The sequence below is a fragment of the Lipotes vexillifer genome, unplaced genomic scaffold (genome assembly GCF_000442215.2).
Source record: "Lipotes vexillifer unplaced genomic scaffold, Lipotes_vexillifer_v1.1 scaffold491, whole genome shotgun sequence".
NCBI classification, from domain to species: Eukaryota; Metazoa; Chordata; class Mammalia; order Artiodactyla; family Lipotidae; genus Lipotes; species Lipotes vexillifer.
Genome location: NW_006770548.1, coordinates 214,478 through 225,701, shown reverse-complemented (window position 1 = coordinate 225,701; position 11,224 = coordinate 214,478). Strand labels below are relative to the sequence as shown.

General features: G+C 40.4%; 1 protein-coding gene across 1 annotated transcript in view; it reads left to right on the top strand.

Annotated features, from left to right (window-relative positions):
- The first annotated feature begins 7 nt into the window (after positions 1 to 7).
- Positions 8 to 11,224, top strand: part of SMARCC1 (SWI/SNF related BAF chromatin remodeling complex subunit C1) — a 183,885-nt gene continuing 172,668 nt past the window's right edge. Inside the window, exons 1-2 of the mRNA XM_007446140.1 lie at positions 8 to 142; positions 8,195 to 8,314. The gene's annotated coding sequence lies outside the window, so the exon portion shown is untranslated. The remainder of the gene's footprint in view (positions 143 to 8,194; positions 8,315 to 11,224) is intronic.

Below are 11,224 nucleotides of genomic sequence, written 5' to 3'. Positions count from 1 at the left end.
TCTGGGAGGCGCGGCGGCGGCCGCGGGCCTGGCAGTTTATCGGCGGAAGGACGGGGGCCCGACCAGCAAGTTTTGGGAGAGCCCGGAGACGGTGTCCCAGCTGGATTCGGTGCGGGTCTGGCTGGGCAAGCACTACAAGAAGGTGGGTTCGCGCTCTCGTAGGGGCCGGAAGGCCACGAGACGGGGGCCGGGGGCCGCTACTGGGCTCGCGGGCTTCTGGCCGCCCCTCCCCCCGCGCGCCACGAGGGACAACAAAGGCAGGCGCAGGGCCCGCCACGCCCCCGCGGTGAGCTCTCGGCGTCCGCGCTCCCGGGACTCCACTGGTCCTCCGAGCTCCGCTCTTGGGAGCCCACGCACCCCGGGCGAAAGCCCCTGCCTGCTCCTGCAGGAGCAGGTCGAGCTCAGCGACACGGAGGGTGTGAATCTTCCTCTTTTGTTGGCTGCTTTAGGTGTGTGAGCTATGATTGTTAAAACTGTCGGAGCCAGAGGTGTAAAAGCGGCAAGTTTTGTTTAGAGACTAGTCTTCAAAGTCAAGTGAGGTGACTAAGGTTTTACTACCTGCTGTTGATATGCTAAAGACGGATTATGGACGATTGTACTCGGACGTTGGTTACAGCAGGTTAATATAATGAATTACAGTATTCATGAGAACTAATATTAAAAAATGACGGCTTTGGGCTTCCCTGGTGGCGCAGTGGTTGAGAGTCCGCCTGCCGAGGCAGGGGACACGGGTTCGTGCCCCGGTCCGGGAAGGTCCCACCTGCCGCGGAGCGGCTAGGCCCGTGAGCCATGGCCGCTGAGCCTGCGCGTCCGGAGCCTGTGCTCCGCAATGGGAGAGGCCACAACAGTGAGAGGCCCGCGTGCCGCAAAAAAAAAAAAAAAAAAAAAAAATGACGGCTTTTACTTCACTACTTCTGGTTATGTATAGTGGGAGTGCAAGAGTTAATGTTCACTTGTGGCTAATGTGAGGCCTTCCCTGAGAACCCTATTCATGTTAGATCACCCCGCTTCATATCACCTTTGTTTTCTTCATACCACTTTTTTTTTTTTTTTTTTTTTAACAAACGTATTTAAAGGTGGGGAAAGAACCAGCTCTCCAGTTGAGTGCTTTGGGTTTTTTGCATGAGAGCAGTGAATGACATGAATTAAAAGTTGTTTAAGTTCTAATGATGGAGGGGGTCTTGAATACACTGAAGTCATCTGAACTTTGTTTTTTAGGCAGTGCGAGTCTTAGCTCCTGGCCTTGTTCTACCCGTGTATGCGTCCATGGCTCACGGGCCCAGCCGCTCCGCGGCATGTGGGATCTTCCCGGACCGGGGCACGACCCCATGTCCCCTGCATCGGCAGGCGGACTCCCAACCACTGCGCCACCAGGGAAGCCCCATACCACTTTTTGAGATTATTTTTATTTACCTGTTTGCTCTACCTTTGGAATGTAAGTTCCGCTGAGTCAGTGGTATTAAAAGTTGTAAGTTAGCCTCTTGTTTATAACATGTTTTTTTAGCTTCCCCTTTATGTAACTATTTAGGAATGACTCCCTTAGAAGGTGTAAGGACGCAGATTGCCAAAAATACTCTTTGCCCCCAAATTTCCGGAACACCCTTTTCAGTTCTCTACTTCCCCCGTTGTGGACCATAACCCCTGGGGCAAGGACCTTGTTAGGCCTGTTCACTACAACGTGTCCCGGAACATGTTTGATCCTCATTGCCTCGCCCTTAGTAGTTGCTTAGTAAATATTTGTTGGAATGAATGAAAAGATAGTCTAGGAACCTACTCATTTGGGGTGTACAGCACAGTGGAGCCTATCATCTTTTGGAAGTTGTTAGCCATGGGCAGGGATCTTGGGTGCTTTTGCGTTCCATTGTGGTACTCTCAGAAATGACCATTCCTTATCTGAGGTTTTAGGAAGTGAGAGGCGATATATATTTTTATTTACAATATATTTTTTGATTTTTTGACTTTTCCCCCCCTGAAATGTTGCAGTCACATTTGGGATTGTAGCTTTTTCTCATTTACATGTAGGTAGACAAGAATATTGCTTTCGCTTGTACAGTGGTAAATTCGTCACTTTTTTGGTGTTGGCAGTAGAGCTTCTTCTGGTAGTAGCTAAGGGAGTTGAATATATTTATATTATTAAAGTATTGTTTATCATGTGCCCTTCAGCCAGTACTTTGGGTCTTAAATTAATATACCTTAATGTATTTTTCCCCCCAGTCTGGATTTTTTACCCCAGTTTTATTGAGATATAATTGACATATAATATTGTATGACTTTATCAGTGTAGCTTTAACAAAAAGAAATAGGAGGAATATTCCTTTGGATAGCAAGGAAGGGAAAAGAAAAAGGGAAATACAGTAATAGTAATTTCTACCTCTCCAAACTCTGTGCATCTGTTTGCACCCAATTTTAAGAGGGCAGCTTTAGGCTTGGATAATCTTTAAAAGGTTTGTTTGGGTGGGTGAGGAAGTGGCTGTGAGGCTGATTGCAGGATTTGTCCCAAAGTGTTGAAGACAGTAGGCTAATGTTGGCTCAGTGTGCCTGAGGCCTTAAAGACAAAGTTAAAGTTAGGTTTGACCTCTCAGAGTTTCATAAAGCTAGAGTGTGTTTCTTGGGCCTACTCAGATTAAGAATTGTTTGTCCCTTGGGCCTGACAGTCAGAATCCTGTCAGCCTCTGAGAGTGGTATTGGTGTGGTGAAAATATTTGCCAGAAGGTTCTTTGCTTCCTCTTTACAGGATATATCTCTACCTGGTATACACATTGATAGGATTTAACTAAACTTTTCTGTTGCATTTAATAGTGTGTTTTCAAATTCATAAATCTCAGCAAATAAATGAAATAAACATGACATTGATAGTAGCATTTTTATTGATGGGTTTATGTATGCACTCAGTGAACAACTGAACATCCGCCTTACCCAGGCATTTAAAACATAAGTCACTTAAATCCTCACAGCAGTCCTGAATGATAGATATTATTTACTTCGTTTTCCACATGAGAGACACCTGAGGGTGGAGATTTAAGTAACTTCTCTAAGAATTACAGTTAGGAGTGGCAAATTTGGAATTCAAAGGTCTGCCTGGCTCAAACCCCCCCTCTGCCTTTTTTTTTTGGGTGCCACATAATCCCTCTCTTTAAGGAACTCACAGTGTTGTGGAAAAGATAGACATAGGCACCTACTTATAAAACCCAGGTGATTTCAAATTAGAAATGAACTTCCTTGTATTGTTTTTGTCTTCTGAATGCCTATAGGAGGTGCTCAGTAAATATTTGTTCCATGAATGAACAGATTAACTAGTATAGAAACCTGTTTGTTTAGGCTTTGTTGATCCATTTGGCTTAGCAGTACAGAAAGGAGAGTGAATACTTTTTGACTGGGATGAGCTTCAACTAGCCAAAGGAGTCCAGAGGAGGTGACCATTTTAGGTACGTGGAAGCTGAAGCACAAGAGAGGTTAACTGTTTGCCTGAGGTTGCATTTTCAGTCCACTAGCAGTGCGGAAGCTTGTTTACCTACCTAAGCTGCCTGCTTTGTATTACTGGGTGCATATCTTTCATCCTGACTTTGAAAGATATATTTCTATCCATAGTTCAGAGTGATTTTCAGATGATAAAACCTTGTGAAGGTGAAGTATATCTAAAAGCCATTGAGTTCCCAGGTAAGTTTCTTCCCGAAGTTTGGCTTACCCCTGAAATAAGATTTAAGATTTTAGGATGATTTAAATAAAGATGCTTTGGATTTAACGAAGATTACTAAAATAGAGTAGATTGCCCAAGGAAGGCATTTCAGTGCCCTTTACATAAAGTATTTACCAGTTTAAGACTTCTTTTTTCCAGATGGGACATCTGCTACAATAGAATTGTTTACGGATAAGTTAAACTTTTGATACTATATTAATGTCACAGGGAATATAAAGCAGATTTATTGATAACTTTCCAAACATATCCTTCTAACTTTTTTAATCAAAATTCTTTGAGACTAAAAAAATTTTTGTTGTCTTAAGTAAAACATTCTGTTGAACTTTTTTTGATCAAAAGATAAAATTTTTATGACTGAAGTAGTCTATATAATTATTAATTTTTTTTCCTTTTAATCAGGATTCATTGTTTTGAAAGCTATTAAGAACTTTTTATGTTTAGGTGAGATTTTTGGAAGCAGTTGAAATGAACTTATGTCTGTATGGGATATTGGAATGAGCATTACATTAGGTTGGAAGACGTTAGTTCAGTACTCTTGGCTGCTAATTGGTGTCATTGAGCAGGTGACTTGATTTCCTTGTTTTAATTTTTCATTTGTAAGTTGGGAGTAAGACTGTGACTCCCATAGACAGTTGTTCGAATCAAATGAGATAGTCCTCGAAGGTAGGATTATATAAATTTGAGGTGGTAGTGATACTTTTGTCATGTATCATTTGGTCCCCCTGCTTCATTCTTATTGGTTAAATAGAATGTTACTCTTAGAAATTTTTAAAAGTCGATTTAAAATCTTATAGTCGTACATTGACTGCCTTTTGAGAGGGTATGAATCTGACATTAATTTATTAATGTCAGATTCAATTTATTAGTTAAAAATGTCATCTCTTGCATACTTTTTAATGTTTGATCATTTTTGTGGGTGATTTGGAGAAAGTAAATGGAGTTAAAAATGTTCTGTAGTTTAAAAATTGGATCTTAAAATACCTAAGATAATCATTTTAATTGGGCTTTGAACCTGGCCATCTTTATTCTGAAACTGTAGGGTTGTCCACATGAAATCTTTCTCATTCTTAATGACAACAAATGAAGCATGTAGATAGTAGTGAAGTTTAGAATATATACAAAGCTATGTATACAAGTCATTAAAAATTACTTTTTGCTTGGAGGGTTGGTTTGTTTTTTGCTGAACAACCTTCCTCCAAATGGTGTCTTTCAGGTTTAGGATTTGGCGCTGTTCAGTTGTCTGCAGGTATATGAAAAATAAAAAGTTACGGTTATTAATTTTTCACGTTGCTTTACCATGTGTGGAAAAACTTGCAGTACATTATGTGATTCCTTTGAGAAGCTTGTACTTATTAAAGATTATAAAGTTATCTTGTGGGTATGTACAACATACTGTGCCAGTTCTCTGGGTTAGACTTAAAGAGTTTATTCTTTTTTTTTTTTTTAAAGAGTTTATTCTTTATTAAAGATTATACTATGTTGAGTATTACTGATTACTTTCAAAATTGAGTATTACTTATTAAAGATTTACTATGTTGAGTAAATTGGAAAAAAAATCTGATGTTAAATTTTCACTTGAAAGTTTATAATCCTCAGAGAAGTAAACTTAGTTTTTATGGGAATTGGCACTGTAGGAAAGGGGAATTGTAAGAAGTTTTTAACATTTAAAAATTGCTTACCTGGGGGCTTCCCTGGTGGCGCAGTGGTTGAGAGTCTGCCTGCCGATGCAGGGGACGCGGGTTCGTGCCCTGGTCCAGGAAGATCCCACATGCCGCAGAGCGGCTGGGCCCATGAGCCATGGCCGCTGAGCCTGCGTGTCTGGAGCCTGTGCTCCGCAATGGAAGAGGCTACAACTGTAAGAGGCCTGCATACAGCAAAAAAAAAAAAAAAATTGCTTACCTGGTTTTTAACTTCTGAATTATAATAAAATGTGTTCTTTAACTGAGGTATATAATATTTGAAGTGGATTTTTTTTTAAGTCCAGTGGTTCTTAAAGTGTAGTTCCCAGTCACGTAGTGTCACGTGGGAACTTGTTAGAAATGCAGATTCTTGGGCCTGACTTATTGAATTAAGAGAACCATTATTTTAGACTAACAGAATTGACATCTTATGTGCTTAATTGTTTGAAACTTGTTTCCAGGTTTTGGCTCATGTCTGACATAGTTGTTTCACTTTGTGGCCTTAAGGAAATGTGTTTTTACAGGACACCTTTAAATTAAATAAAAGGACGTTATCTGTAAGGATAAAAAGGAGTAGTGTACAACAGGAATAGGCAGACTGTTTCTATAAAGGTCAAGAGTAAATATTGAGGCTTTGCGGGCCATGCAGTCTCAGCTGCAACTGCTCAACTCTGGTCTTGCAGGAAAGCAGCCATAGAAAATGTGCAAATGAATGAGTGTGCTGTGTTGATAAAACTTTATTTATGGACACTGACATTTGAATTTTATGTTATATTCATGTGTCATGAAATATTATTTTTCTTTTAATTTTTTTCCCAGCCATTAAAAAAATGTAAAAACCATTCTTAGCTTGTGGGCCACACAGAAACAGGCAGTAGACTGGATTTTACCAACCTTTGGTCTCGGGGATTTCATGTAAAATAAAGCATTCCAGACTTCCCTGGTGGTGCAGTGCTTAAGAATCCGCCTGCCAGTGCAGGGGACACGGGTTTGAGCCCTGGTCTGGGAAGATCCCACATGCTGCAGAGCAACTAAGTCTGTGTGCCGCAACTACTGAGCCTGTGCTCTAGAGCCCGCCAGCCACAACTGCTGAGCCCGCATGCTGCAACTACTGAAGCCCGTGTGCCTAGAACCTATGCTCCGCAACAAGAGAAACCTCGACAATGAGAAGCCCCACTCACTGCAACTAGAGAAAGCCTGGGCACAGCAATGAAGACCCAGTGCAGCCAAAAATAAATAAAATTAAAAAAAAATAAAAATAAAAATAAAGCATTCCAACAAAATACCATTCTTAGCAAAGTTAACTGCATGCTGGCTGTTCTATTTATAGTGGAAAGCTAACATACCTGAATAAATAAAAATTTGCGAGGATACTAAGCTTTAAGAAGAATTGCCCTTTTATATTATGCTGTCTTTGATTGACAGTAGCACATCTTGAGAGTCAGTCAACTTAAGGCATAGTAATTAATGGTAGACTGTGTAGCTGATATTTTGCAATATATGTATCGCTGAGACATTATTTATCGCAAGAGAAACATTATCTTGAAATGTTGGGTGGTACTGGGGAAGAGGTTTTTTCCAGGAAGAAAACTTTAGTTTTTTTATGGAAGGAAGTATAGATGTTTTTTCCTGATCAAAATTGGAGGTTAAAAAAAAAAAATTAATGATGGCTTTTCAAAGTGATAGTGAATGCTTAATACTAAGTTAAATTTTTACATTTAATAAAAAGTAATTTATGCTTTCCCTGTCATGTACCCTTTATCTTTCCTTGCTGTAATGCTCGCTTGCTGTCTACCACGAATTTGGCCTTCTTGACATTATTCACATTAGCATGGATAACTTTTCGTGTACATTTGTTTTAAAAAAATTTTATTGTGGTAAAAATTTTGTAAAATTTACCATCCTAACCATTTTTAAGTGCCCACACATGTATTTTTTTTTAATGCATAAAAACAACCATTTTATTATGCTTAGAGTTCCTGTGTGTCTGGAATTTGGATGGGCACAGTAGGGCCAATTGTCTCTGCTCAGTGGTGTCTGGGGCCTTGACTGGGGATGTTTGATGATTGGGAGTGACCTGACAGCTGGGGGCCACAATCACCTGGAATCATCTTTACTCATGTGTCTGGTGGTTGTGCTGTCAGTCTTCTGAACAGCAGCTGGGGCCTCTCCATGTGGCCTCTCAGTGTAGCCTGAGCTTCCTCAGTATGGTGATGTCAGGGTGGTTGGACTTCATTGTTGTTCAGGGCTCCAAAGGTGCGTGTCCCAAAAGAACTATATGGATGGTCCTGATTCAATAGAGGAGGGCCATAGATCCCCACCTCTTGTTGAGAGGAGTATGAAAGAATTTGTGGACTTGTTTGAAAAACTGTAACACAGTTGGCTCTCTGGCCACATGCGAAATATAGTGGCCAGTATGTCTCATTCCATTATATTAGGTTGGCCAGAAAGTTCGTTCGGGTTTTTCTGTTAACATCTTATGGAAAAACCCAAACAAACTTTTAGGCCAATTCAATAGCATCAGGCTCAAGTTTGAGGTCCAGGATCTCACCATCTAATTTAGGTCCAGGTGCAGATGAGATGACCCTTGGGTTTGGTTTCTTGGGCATAGTATTTCTCATTCTTAAGATCTGTTAACTGAAAGGACATGTTATCTATCCCTCCCCGCGGCTCCCAGTATTTGTTTATGTAAGTGTCTCAGAGACTTAAAAATCTGCCACCAGGCCAGTACTTAGGTACTGGGAAGTAAGCTAACATTGTCTTCCATTGTCTTCTGGACAGTTGCCCCAGTTTTTGAGTCTCTGTCTTTATCTTGCAGTATGTTCATGCGGATGCTCCTACCAATAAAACACTGGCTGGGCTGGTGGTACAGCTTCTCCAGTTCCAGGAAGATGCCTTTGGGAAACATGTCACCAACCCGGCCTTCACCAAACTCCCTGTAAGTACATCAGCTTATCACACTGGGACATCTTCAGTTTCTGTACTCTTGGGTGCAGCCTACAGCTCTTTATTTTGCTGCTGCTATCCTATAGAATAGGAAAAAGGAGGAATCGCTACAGAATTTTAGCTATAGAACACTATTGCTTTTGAACTGTAGGAAGCATCTCTTTTAGGAGTCATTTAAAATTTGCATTAAACATCACAACAATTATTACCTAGACTTAACTGTTAACATTTTACTATGTTGTAGTTTCCTTATTGTCTTTACTGTACTAAGTCTTTTCCATTTTTTTCTCCTGTTTCAGTTCTTGTGGCTAGAATGTTGTTTCTTGGAATCTTTTTATATTTTGTAGGTGGGATTCTTCTGAGCTTATGTGAGAATATGATTCTCTTTTCCTTGCAGTTGGTATTTTGACTGAAAGTTTGGCTTGGTATAGAAATATTGGGTTATGCCTTATTTCCTTTTGTAATTTGAAGGTTTTGTTCTTCTCTTAACATTTGATTTTGTACAGAAAAATCTGATGTTACTTGTTGATATCCCCCTTTTTTTTAATTTTTGAAATTTATTATTTATGGCTGCGTTGGGTCTTCGTTGCTATGCGTGGGCTTTCTCTAGTTGCGGCGAGTGGGGGCCACTCTTCGTCGTGGTGCGCAGGCTTCTCATTGCTGTGGCTTCTCGTTGCGGAGCATGGGCTCTAGGTGTGCGGACCTCAGTAGTCGTGGTATGCAGGCTCAGTAGTTATGGCTCGCCAGCTCTAGAGCGCAGGCTCAGTAGTTGTGGCACACGGGCTTAGGTGCTCCGCAGCATGTGGAATCTTCCAGGACTGGGGCTTGAACCCATGTCCCCTGCACTGGTAGGCAGATTCTTAACCACTGTGCCACCAGGGAAGTCCCTGGTTTCCCCCTTTTTAATACTGATCTTTAAAATTCATAAATATGTCTGGTTATCATAAGTAATGATCTGAAGACTCAGTTATGTTTCTTTAGCTCAGGGAACATTCAGTCTGTTAGTCTTCTCTGCCATCCTGTATTTCTTTATATTTTTGAACTCTGATTGTACAAATACTAGATTTCCGGGAACTATCTGTCCTATATTTTCCCATAATTTTTGTCTTCCGTATCTCTGATTCGGGTTTTTGTAGTTTCCAGTCTGCTGTTTGTTGCCTCTACTGAATTTATTATTGGTAGACCTTTTTATAAATCTCAAAAACTTCCGATTTGTGTGTTCTTATTTCATCACTAAACTTTTTGTTTTAATAACTCACTGATTTCTCAGATATAATTGAGAATAAAAAATATTGTTTTACTGATATTGCAGTAAATCTGTTCATTTCACTTACGGTATTTTTGCTATCCAGACATTTATTTTCATTAAGTCAAATATATGGATGTATTTTTTTGAATCACGTTAGGAAGCTTTCTCCACTTGTAGGTGATAAAGGATTACAGCCGTGTGTTCTTCTAGTATTTGTAGAAGAACAATTTCTACACTATTTGTAGGTGTCATTTTTACATGTAACTCTGTTATCCATTTAGAATTTATCTTGGTATTCATTGTGAGCAGTGGATCCAGTGCTCACAAAAAAAAAAAATGCAGTTTTATCTTTTTTCCATATGATCATCTGGTTAACCCAACAACATTTATTAAAGGGTGCTGCTTTTCTGCACGATTTTTTTTTTTTTTAAGATTTTTTTTGATGTGGATCTTTTTTTGTTAAATTTATTTTATTTTTGGCTATGTTGGGTCTTCGTTGCTGTGTGTGAGCTTTTCTCTAGTTGGGGTGAGCAGGGGCTACTCTTCGTTGTGGAGCACGGGCTCTAGGCGTGTGGGCTTTAGTAGTTGTGTTACGGGCTCAGTATTTGTGGTGTGTGGGCTTAGTTGCTCCGCGGCATGTGGGATCTTCCCAGACCAGGGCTCGAACCTGTGTCCCCTGCATTGGCAGGCAGATTCTTAACCACTTTGCCACCAGGGAAGCCCTGATGTGGACAATTTTTAAAGTCTTTGTTGAATTTGTTACAATATTACTGCTGTTTTATATTTTGTTTTTTTTTGGCCGTGAGGCATGTGGGATCTTAGCTCCCTGACCAGGGATTGAACTCACACCCTCTGCATTGGAAGGTGAAGGTTTTTTTTTTTTTTTAAAAAATAATGTTTGTTTTTATACTGTTTTTATTTTATTTTATTTTTAAAAATATTTATTTATTTATTTTTGACTTAGTTGCGCCTTAGTTGCAGTGCGCGGGCTCTTCCTTGCAGTGCGGGGGCTTCTCTCTAGTTGTGGCATGTGGGCTCAGTAGTTGCAGCACACGGGCTTGGTTGCCCCATGGCATGTGGGATCTTAGTTCCCCAACCAGGGGTTGAACCCACGTCCCCTGCATTGGAAGATGGATTCTTAACCACTGGACCGCCAGGTATGTCCCTTCCTCACTGATTTGAGTTCAGCAGATACTTAGCATTTGATTATGTGCCAAGTTCTGAGAATTCAAGGAGTAATGCAGTGTATTGTTTGTCTTCAGGGGGCTTACTTACCCTCTAGTGACCTGTATGAATAGACCCTTTGACTTTCCTCATCTCAGGAAATGTTTTCCAAGGGAAAGGACATTTGAACTGAGTCCTGAAAGTAGAGTATGGGTTCTTTAGGGACATGCTGGAAGATTGGATTTTCAGGCAGTGATAGCAACATATAAAAGCCTAAAGGTTTTTAATGTAGTTGCAAATAGTTCAACAGGGTTAGAACTGAGGGACAGTAGGCAGAAATATGGGCCAGAATCAGTCATAAAATGACAGGTTTACTGTGTTAGAAGTGTGGCTTTTATCTTTTTTTTTTTTTTTTTTTTTTTTTTTCTTGCGTTATGCGGGCCTCTCACTGTTGTGGCCTCTCCCATTTGCGGAGCACAGGCTCCGGAC